Here is a 10,178-nt window from a genome sequence, read left to right on the forward strand (position 1 = left end):
CATCAATTTAATATGAATAAAATATCAGTAGTTTTAAAGGGTATTAGTCCTCAAATACTTCTCAGAATGAATATAATACCTATCAGTATTCCAGCATCATTTTCCAGAGAGCAGTAAAATAATACTAACACTGATAACAAAATGCAGTAGACCTACAAGAACCAAAGCAATCCTAAAAAAAATGAACAAAGTAATATAACTAACATAACTTCTTATAAAATTTGTCATAAAGACAGATGAGTAAGCAGTCCATTATGTATAAAAGCAACTAGAAAGTTGATCCCTGTGAACAACTGGTCTCTAAGGAAAGAGCAAGGAAGTAATTTAAAGGAGAAAGTATGATCTTCCATAATTGATGATGAAATGTTCATATTATTTTGTTTTTATTTGTGATTCTTCATATTAAAATATTAATTCAACATAGATCACAAACACAGACATGAAATCTAATTAAGAGAAAACAAAGTGAAGTCCTTAATAGTGCAAGACAATTTCTTAGATCAAACATTAATGCCATATCCATCAAAAAAGGATAAAGTTGAACATATGAAATATTTTAAAATATTTTCAAATCCTACATGTGATACTCTACTTACCAAAATATAAAATATACTTTCAACATTCATAATAAGAAAACCAGAAACCTGGTTTCAAATATCATTAAGGAAATGCAAATTAAAACCACAATATAGTTCTCCTGCATAGACATCATCAAGGCTGAAAGAAAAGGATTGACTCTTGCAAACTTTGCAAACATATAAAGCAACTAGAACATTCATTCACTAATGGTGGGAATTTAAAACTGATAATCATTAAGGTGGTTTTAATTTGAATTTCCCTAATTCTTAACAAAGTTGAACACTTTTTAAGATGTTTCTTAGCCATCCTTATTTCTTATTTTGAGAACTCTCTATTTAGATCATTAGCCGTCTTTTAATTGGGTCATTTGTTTTCTTGATTCTTTGTTGTTGTTATTGTTTTTGAGTTCTTTATATATTCTAGATATTAAACCTCTGTCAGATGTATCTCTTGTGAAGATTTTTTCACACTGTATGAGTATTCTCTTCACTTTCTTGTTTATTTTGTTGTACAAAAGCCTTTTATTTTGATGAGGTGCTGCTTGTTGATTGTTGAGCTTAATTCCTGAGCGACTGATGTTCAATTTAGAAAGTCCATTCCTACACCTATATACTGTAGGTTACTTCAATGTTTTCTTCTAATAGTTTCTGAATTTCAAGTTTCACATTGAGGTCTTTGATACATTTGGAGTTTGACATCTTTGCAAGGTGATAGATAAAGATTTCGTTTCATTCTTCTACAGGTGGAGATCAAGTTTTGCCAGTACCATGTGTTAATAATGCTGTCTTTCCTCCACTGTGTGTTCTTAACACCTTTGTCAAATGTCAGGTGGCTGAAATTGCTTATAGTTATGTGTGAGTCTTCAATTATGTTCCATTGATCTACGTATCTATTTTTCTGCCAATACCATTCTATTTTATGAATATGCAGGGTTGCTGTGCCTATCCAGGATCTTTTGTACTTCCATAGTAATTTAAGGATATTTTTTCTAATTTTGTGAAGCATGTCATGGGATTTTGATTGGGTTTGCATTGAATCACTATATTGCTTTTGATAGGATAGTCATTTTCTCAATATTAATTTTTCCAATCCATAACAAAATTTGCAGGCAAATGATGGATCTAGAAATTGTTATACTGAGTGAAGTAACACAGACTCAGAAAAACAAAAGACATATGTTCTTCCTCAATTGTGGATCCTAGCACCAAATCCTTATACGTGAGTACGTATCCTGTTGTAACTGCAAGAACCAGGAAAATAGAGGGGAACCAAGTAGATAAAGGTGAAGAAGAAACCCAGGAGAAGAGCAGGAGACAAGTGTTACTAAGGAAGAACTGTGTAAAAAAGGGGTAGTTAAATGGGAGTGGTAGAAGGAGGACCAAACAAAGAACTATGGGAGTAAAGAGGAAGAAGGGTCCTGAGAGAGGTGGGACCATAGCAAAAAGAAATTATCAGAATAAATTGTGGAAAACGGGGCCACTTTAAATGAGGAGGGAAGGGAGGGAAGATTACAGAGGGAGAGGAAGAGGAGAGATAAAGAGTGCCTAGACAGTTTAAAAGAGAAAAACAATAGGGGAATAGTATTAGTCCAAATGTCTACTGAAAAATTACTACAAATAATATCTCTACATGAGTCTGTGAGTATAGGAAAAGAAACTGTGCCAGACAGTTCTCGAGGAAACTTCCTTTGAGTTGTTGGCCAGGGGACATAATTTCCAAGTACTTGAAGACTATGTGTGACATTCTCTTTCAGACCACCACATCCCACTCCTAAGACTGCACCCTGGTCACTTTGGACTTCTGATGCCCTTAAGTCAACAGGGTAAGAAAGGAATAACTGTTAATAGGAGGGGTGATTGAATCACCTATGGGGAGGGGATTGGACTGTTCTCCACAATGGAGGTAAGAAGATTTTGTGTGGGCAGCAGGAGATTCCTTACGTGTCTTTTCCTGCTACCATGTCCTGTGATTAAGGTCAATGCAAAACTGGAACAACCCAATCCATACAGGACAACAAAGGACCCAGATCCTTTAGGCATGAAAATATGGGTCACTCCTGGTGGGAAAGAGTCAAGACTTGCAACATGCTTGCTGACAATGGAGGAAACACAGAATAGGTAGTACAGAAAGATAGTTATAAATATCATCTGAGGCCACCCACGTAACAAGTTTCAGAACTGTGGATTGTAATTTGCATAAGAATTTTTGTCCTATTTGGTTAAGAATTCGCTTGTGCATATGTAATAAATATTAAGCAGATATGTGTGTGGTTCACTTTTGAATGTGTAATTGAGATAAGTGTTAAGTAATAAAGTGTTGTAAATCCATATTATCATATTTAGTTTACAAGATATTAAATGACTAATCATTCTTTGAAGCCTTATCACCTACTCTAAGATATATTGTGATTGTATGTGGGATAGTTATATCATGTTAGGTGAAATTATGGCTTTGCCATTGTTTTTATTTGAAAATTAAGCATGACAGAAGGAGGTGCTTTTGAGTGTCAGGATGAAAAGGGGTGGACTTGCGATGGCTAATCCTGGATGTCAACTTGACTGGATCTAGGATTTACTGAAATGAGAAATACCTTCTTGACCAAATCATTTGAAACTGGAAGACCCACCCTAAATGTCGGCATTACTTTCTAATGGCAGCCTGTATAAAAGTCATGGTAGAAGAGAACTTTATTATTTGCGACTTGCCTTCTCTTTCACTGGTGAGTTCATCTTGCTGCTGTGACCAACTTCTTTGGATTTCTACGTAGACTAAAGACTAGCAGATCCCTCATATCAGTCAGGCCTCAGAGCCAGATTGGGATTACTGAGACATACACCCCTGTCAACTAAGGAACTACCATATTCTCAGCCTCTCCAGTGTTGTGCAACCATTGCTGGACTACTCGGACTCCATCCTGTAAATTAATCTAAGAAATGTGTGTGTGTGTGTGTGTGTGTGTGTGTGTGTGTGGTATATTCATTCTACCAGTTCTATTTCTTTAGAGAACCCTAAGACAAATGTGTATTTTTTTATTTGTTTCTAAAAAAAATCATGTGGCTATAATTTTATGGAATTAAATTTGGATCCTCCATTTTATTCCATTGATCAGTGTGTCTTTTTTCCAGTATCATGCTTTTTTTTTATTACTATAGCACAGCAGTATACTTTGAAATCAGAAATGGTGATGCATTTAGTTCCTCTTTTATTACTCAGTATTTTGGCTATCCTATTTTTATGTTTCCATATGAAATTTCTATTACTGCTTTTAATTTCTGTGAAGAATGGTGTTGGAATTTTAATAGGAATTAATTTGAATCTGTAGGTCAATTTTGAGATGATATCCATTTATACAATATTAACCTTTCTGATTCATGAACATAGGAGGTCTTTTCATTCTCTGATATCTTCTTCTGTTTCTTTCTTCAATGGCTCATAGCTTTCTTATACAAATCTTTCACTTCCTTTGTTATATTTATTACAAGTTATGTTATATTTTTGAAAGCTATTGTGAATGGGATCCCTACTCTGAGTTCTTTCTCAATATGTTTTATGTTGGTATATGGGTAGGCTATTGACTTTTGTCTAATTTTGTATCTTGTTTCTTTGTTGAATACGTCTATCAGCTCTTAGGGTTTTCTGGTGGATTATTTAGCATTTTTAAAGTACAGAATCATATCATTTTCAAATAAAGACACTTTAACTTCTTTCTTTCCAGTTTGCATCTCTACTAACCCCTTTAGTTGTCTTATTGCTCTAGCTAAAACTTCAAGCAAAATATACTGAGCAGGAATGGAGACTGCACATTCTTGACTTGTTCTGATTTTAGTAGAAATGATTTGGCTATGGGGTTGTTTATATTTTCTTTAACATGTTGAGATATGTCCCTTGCATTTCTTTATACTCCCTGGCTTTTATCGTGTTAGGGTATTCAATTTTATCAAAGGCCTTTTATGGATCTAATGAGATAATCATATGGTTTCTTTCCTTTCATCTGCTTATGTAGTTGATTATATTTATTTATTTATTTATGTATGTTGAATCATCCCTGCATCCTGGGTTAAAGCTGTCTTGATTATGGTAGGAAATACTTTATGAGCTCTTACATCAATTTGAAGATAGTTTATTGAAAATTTGGCATCTATGTAATGAGAAAGATTGGGCTATAATTATACTTTTTGTTTGATCATTGTCTATTTTTGGTATCAGAATAATAATGGTTTCATGAAAAGAATTTTGAAGTGTTCCATCATTCTCTGATTAATGGAATAATTTGAGTAGTACTGGTGTTAGGTCTTGTTTGAAAGAAGAAGCTGTATTCATCTGGTCATGGATTCTTTTTAATTGATGAATTTTTATTCGCTGCTTCTGTGTCATTGGTTCTTATAGATCTGTTTAAGTTATGTGTTACATCTTGATGCAACTTTGGTAGGCTATACGCATGTAGAAATCCATCCAGTACATTCAGATAGTCTAATTTAATGAATTATGTCTAAAAACATGTACTTATGATTCTGCAAATTTTCTTGGTAATCTTTATACTAACAAAGAATTACTTCAAGAAAGACACTGTTATATATTAAAGATTAGACAAAGCAGATGTTTTATAAATAATATTCTAAAACATGTCATAGACCTGAGGACATAAAGATATTTAAATAATCTAAATTCAATAAGAAAAAGCCTGTGGTGATTTTCAATCTCATTTGAATGTCTTGTTTCTTCATTTACTCTAATGTGATCTGTGTACATAGTAATTGCACATTTTCATTATGCCTATTTCAAACTTTTCACCAAATACTCTTCTGTAACTATTCCTATTACTTCTGTAGTATCTGCCTATATGCGATAGGAGACAGCTTAAAATCAATATCTAAATAAAAGCTTACAAGTATAAACACTGTAAATCCAAAGTTTGTATAGCAAAAATGTAAGCTCTACATTCGACTTTGCAGATTTCATGGAATTTGAACATTATTTTCAAGGCAAGAATCAAATAGGTGACTTGACTCTTAAGAAACCTTGTAAATCTCCTTTTAAAATGCAAATCTAAAATGGGTCTTTCACAGACACAACGACTGGAATGCATATAACAAAGAGCTGTATGTTTCATAAATCCTGAAATAAAATGGTTATCAGGGAATCAGCAACCTTAATGTCTTGCATATTTTAAAAGCTAAGCACACATTTTCTGGTAAAAGAAATCAACAGAAAAGGATACTAAAAATGTAAGAAAAAAACCCCAAAGCCCTGAGTTTGGAATATAGCAAGTCATACCTCAACCATGCTATTAGGCAACCTAGATACTTTAAAAGTTGCAAGAAGAGTGAAAGGATTATAATAAGTCTTGAGGTCTTATTATGCATGGCATCGTACTGAAAAGCAGAGAAATCATGGTATTACTTTCTAATACACTATAGCCCTTCAGTTCTTGAATTCACTTGTGCAATTATTAGAAATATCTGAGATTTGTTTTAATTATGTCACACAGTAATAAGTGAGACATGAAGTACCAAAAATTCATCTGATATGTACAAATCCATACAAGTATTTTGGAAGAGCTACAAGAACAGTGCAAGTATTCTCATGAACTTCATTCAGCTTCATTGCACAGGTTAGATTTGTTTCTTGGGGGGTTGATGAATGAAAGAAACACACTCTGGGACCTGCGATATGTAAAAATTCAGCCCACAAGAACTTGAAATCAGTATTTTTCTGTGTTGTCAGATCTTTCTGTGTAAAAAGAGGACTAATAGCAGCACATATTTAGTACATTACATGACACTTAACTTGGTTAATATTTGTACAATATTTAGGATAACAATAGCAAAACCCCCATCTTTTAATATAAAGACACTCTGTTTAAAATTAAGAAGGCACTGAGTCAAGAATAGAAATTGTTATTTGTTTTAAAATGTACACTAAGGGACTGGAGAGATGGCTCGGTGATTAAGAGCACTGGCTGCTCTTTCAGAGTACCCAGATTTGGTTCTCAGCACCCACTTGGTAGCTAACAACAGTTTATATCTCTAGTTCCAGGGGATCTAACACTCTGTCTGGTCTCAGTGAATGTTTCACAACACAGGTTGTGACACTTACATATATGAAGGCAAAATATGCATATAAAAAAGTAAATACATAAATCAAAATTTGAAGAAAGTGAAATATACACTGATATCATAGTAAGGGGCCTGAGCAGATCAGTGGATAAGATGCTTGCTGCACAGGTATGAGGTCCTGAGTTTGGATCATTAGTATTAAGGTGAAAAGGCTGGGTGGTGGAGGAGCAGTTACTGCAGTGTTGGGGGATTTGAGCAAAAACTCTCAGTGAATGTTTCACAACACAGGTTGTGACACTTACATATATGAAGGCAAAATATGCATATAAAAAAGTAAATACATAAATCAAAATTTGAAGAAAGTGAAATATACACTGATATCATAGTAAGGGGCCTGAGCAGATCAGTGGATAAGATGCTTGCTGCACAGGAGGAGCAGTTACTGCAGTGTTGGGGGATTTGAGCAAAAACAGGTAGAGTCTTGGAGCTCCCTCGCCAGCCAGCCTAACGGAATTCATAAGCTAAAGATTCAGGGAAAGAGCCAGTCTCAAAAGAATTAAGATGGAGAGAGATGTCAACCTTTGGCCTGCATGGGAACACAGGCATACACATGTGTATTCTATGACACACACACACACACACACACACACACACACACACAAAATGACCATAATAGAAATGATTACTGAAAGTAATGAGACAATATGAAAAGTAAAGAGATTTACTGCTCACATGTTAATGCTCACATTAATTATGTTAGAAGGGATCCTGCTCGGTAAACTTCTGCAATTCCTACATTTATTGATTACTATAAAATGAATAACTTAAAACGGAGAAAATCTCAAGTTCTTTAACATTCTTAATTTCTATTATTCTAATTATCCCATGCAATAGGTAGAATATTTCTATTATTAATTTCTACTATTCTAACTATCCCATGCAATAGGTAGAATATTTCCTTCACATGTTTACATTTTAATGACTAAAATGTACTTCATTTAAAAATTAAAAATGTTTGGTGCATGTTCTGGACCAGCCTCGTGAGTTAGCCAGAATTCTGTCAATGCTGCCATCATCTCCATGCTTCAAGGAACACATTTCTCATGCTCCTCACCAGCTTGCTGAGTTAGCCAGAACTGTCCACCCTGTTGAAATCTCACAATCCTAAATGTAATTTCCCACATTCAACTCCCAACCAGCCTGGAATTACTTCTGTCCCTCCAATAAAATAAGCAACAAGGAAAATGTGAAGCACAGACAAACTAATTATTCATATCTAATCTGAAACCAATCCATCTATGAAAACAACAAAAATAACACAAAGGGGTTGGATAGATGGCTCAGCAGTTAAGAGCACTGGCTGTTCTTAAAGAGAGTCTGTATTCCATTCCCAGCACCCACATTGTAGTGAACACCAGAATTAAACTCCAGTTCCAGGGGATCAGATACCTGCTGGCATCTTAAGGCACCAGGCATGCATGTGCTTTACTCCTAAACATGCAGTCAAAACACTCATGCAAATAAAATAAAAATAAATAAATAAATAAACTCTTTCTAAACATGAGCTACAGATATGAACAGAAAATTCTCAAAAGATGAAATTAAAATACCTTAAAATGTTTTCATCCATTATAATTATGAAATGCAAGTTAAAACTAATTTAAGATTTATCTTACCACAGCCAGAATGGCTAATATCAAGAGAAACAACTGACAGCAAATCCTGGCAAGGGTGTTGAAAAGAGGAACCCTCATTCATCTCTGGTGGGATTGCAAACTGTTGTAGCTGCTGTGGACATCAGTGTGAGAATTTTTCAAAAAACTAAAAACAGATCTACCATATGACCAGTTGTAGCATATCTCCAAAGAACCCAACATCCTACCACAGGGATATTTCCTCAGCCATGTCAATTGCTAATATTTTCAATATAGTTGGAAATGGAAAAACCTAAATGTACATCAACTGATAAATGGATAATGAGATGTGGTACGTTTACACAATGGAGTTCTACTTAATAGTAAAGAAAAATGAAATCACAAAGTTTGCAAGTTAAATGGATGGAACTGAAAACTGTTATAGAGTGAGGTAACACAGACTCAGAAAAGCAACTGATGTGTTTTCTTTCTCAGTTGTGTACCCAAGCTCCAAAGTTTTAGGTTTGAGTTTATATCATGAAGTAACTGCAGGAACCAGTAAAATTGAAAGGAAGCATGGAGGAAGAGAGGGAGAAAGAGCTTCAGAAAAGGGGATAGTTGGACACAGGGTTTATCATGGCAGGATAGGGGAAATTGGGGCGCTTTACCTGGGGAAGGAAGAAGAAAGAAAGAGAGATAAATACTACCTACATGATATGAAAAAAACTGTAGGGAAATGTGTTATTTCATAAGCCTACTGAAAAATACTCACACTATGTTTGTGAGTGCATGTGTATAGCTGAAGGCTATATAAGACAAATCAAAGTACCAGGGAAGGGAGTTGGTCAGGGTAGCTCAAGGTACTCCAAAATAATATAGGCTGTTGGAACAGAGCTTGATTGTCTCCTAGAACTTGTAGGTAAGACCCTATTGCTGAAGACACAACATAGTTTAGACACAAAACTTGGTGTAACTGAGTTCAAACTGACCTGGAAACCTCCTCCCTGAAGACTAGCTTTCATAGTATCAGAAAGTACTATATGAGTTGCCAAGGGAGAAAATAGTCAATGGTTCTATCCAGCTGTAAAGCCTGTGAAACACAAAAATGATCAGACCAGGGAATTATCCCTTATTGGTGCAACAGTGACACCTTTATCTTCATTGTACTTAAGAGCTGTGTAATTGGACTTGCAACCTCATCAATAGGAGGGACCCATGCATGATACTGTGAACACAAGTACAAATTGTTGGAGAGGTCATAGACATAGGCCCTAGAGAAGAACCTATTACTGTCACTTTCCTAAAACAAAGTAACTTCTATATTCTAAATATGAATCATTTCTTGTATTCACCAATAAATATAGTTTTCACCACTTATCAAATAAGCTTATTTTTGTAACAGATGGAGGCTATTACAGAGTTCCACTACTGGTGAAATCCAGAGAATAACTGAGATACTATGAGGTAACTAGCCCTAATTGAAACATCTACAATGCAGCTTCTACAACAACTAAAGCTAAGGGAACAGTGCAAGGACTTAATTGAAAGATCATAGGAGCCAGAGGGGACAGAAAGATTTTAAGAGCCAGAGGAACAAGATGTCTTCTGCTAGGTCATTTATTCTAGAAATGATAGGGACTCTGTTCCCATGAAATCTCCAGAGTATGATAGTCTAACAAGTTCAGCATAATGACAAAACAAGTTGACGTGCCAGTGTGGATGGGGGAAATGTCACAGAGTCCCACTTCAAGATGAAGATTTATAGCTAATGAATGGATACTGAGGGAAGGAGAATTGGTTTTCTCCAGTGAATATCTCCCTGGTAGGTTATCTAATCCACAGTTGTCAAACCTAAAAACATGTACACATGAGTACCAATAATTTGGACTGAGTATTATATATGTGTATA

The sequence above is a fragment of the Nannospalax galili genome, unplaced genomic scaffold (assembly GCF_000622305.1).
Source record: "Nannospalax galili isolate Female #2095 unplaced genomic scaffold, S.galili_v1.0 scaffold728, whole genome shotgun sequence".
In the NCBI taxonomy this organism is placed as follows: Eukaryota; Metazoa; Chordata; class Mammalia; order Rodentia; family Spalacidae; genus Nannospalax; species Nannospalax galili.